The sequence below is a fragment of the Microtus ochrogaster genome, chromosome 7 (assembly GCF_000317375.1).
Source record: "Microtus ochrogaster isolate Prairie Vole_2 chromosome 7, MicOch1.0, whole genome shotgun sequence".
Classification (NCBI taxonomy): Eukaryota; Metazoa; Chordata; class Mammalia; order Rodentia; family Cricetidae; genus Microtus; species Microtus ochrogaster.
Window position 1 is genome coordinate 36176093 of NC_022014.1, and position 1378 is coordinate 36177470.

Consider the following 1378-nt stretch of genomic DNA (forward strand, 5'->3'; position numbering starts at 1 on the left):
CTCTGTAGACCAGGCTGGTCTCGAACTTACAGAGATCCGCCTGCCTCTGCCTCCCGAGTGCTGGGATTAAAGGCGTGCGCCACCACCGCCCGGCTATATTCAGTTTTATATTCAGTTTTTTTCTGGCTAGTTATATGCTGTTCTGCCATAGGCCAAAGCAGCTTCATTAACCAATGGTAATAAAACATATTCATAACATACAGAGGGAAATTACACATCAGTGCTCTTAACTACCTACCCGTCTTTCCAGCCTGATATGTTTATTTTAAAATGAAGGTTTTATTGCTCCCCTAGCTGTCTCTAAAACAAGAGAAGTAGACAAAGAAGCAAGCAACAATAAAACAAAAATAAAAATACTCCCTAACCCCCCCACAAACCCCACAGGGGTCACATATCGGATATCTTGCTTATCAGATATTTACCTTATGGTTCACAGCAGTAGGAAAATTACAGTTATGAAGTAGCAATGAAATAATTTTTTGGTTGGGGGTCATCACAACATGAGGAACAAACTGTATTAAAGGGTCATAGCGTTAGGAAGTTTGAGAACCATTGCATTACATCAGCACCTTTTGGTGTCTGTGGGCACCAGGCACACACATGGTACAAAACATACATGTAGACAATATCCATACACACACACACCCCCCAAACTCTGGTTGTGATGGAAGAAACTAGGACTCTTAACTAGTAAGTTGATTTTTCTGGATTTCAGCTTCATTTGTAAATAAACATGGATCTAAAGAGACAGCCTCTGTGTTTTTGCAAGCTAATTTGTTTTGAATTTACTACTGGAATGCCTTCTTTCTTTTCCTTCCTTCTTTTCTTTTTTATTTTGAGATAAGGTTAAAACCTAGGTCTAGCCTTTGCTGGCTTGGAGTTCCCATGCAGGCCAGACTGTTTCTGAACTCAGAGATCTGTCTGCTTCTGACTCTTAATTGTTGGGATTAAAGGCATGTGGTATCACACCGACCTTTTTGGTTTGGTTTGTTTTGAGAGAGGCCCTAGGCTGGCCTGGTCTCAGTATGTATCTCAGGCTAGCCTCAATTTGACTTTCCTTGGTCTCCTGAGTACTGGGATTACATATGCTCACTCTGAGACTAGACACATGAATTTGAGACTTATCTATGTGAGTAATATAGATTGGGATTTACATTATTAGACAGATAGTTAAATAGACATTGAAATTTTATTTTGAATTACTTATTTTTAACAATAATAATTAAATGTTGAGCCACTAAGATGGCCAGATCTGACAACTTGAGTTCAGTATCCAGAACCCTCATGGTGGAAAGGGAGAATTGATTGTCACAGATTGTCCTCTGACCTTCATATGTAAGCCATGGCATGTGCACAATCTGCTCCCATTTCCACAAGA

General features: G+C 39.9%; 1 protein-coding gene across 1 annotated transcript in view; it reads left to right on the forward strand.

Annotated features, from left to right (window-relative positions):
* The window catches only part of Ncor1 (nuclear receptor corepressor 1), a 159604-nt gene that overhangs the window by 25857 nt on the left and 132369 nt on the right, over positions 1 to 1378 (forward strand). The gene's annotated exons all lie outside the window — the stretch shown is intronic.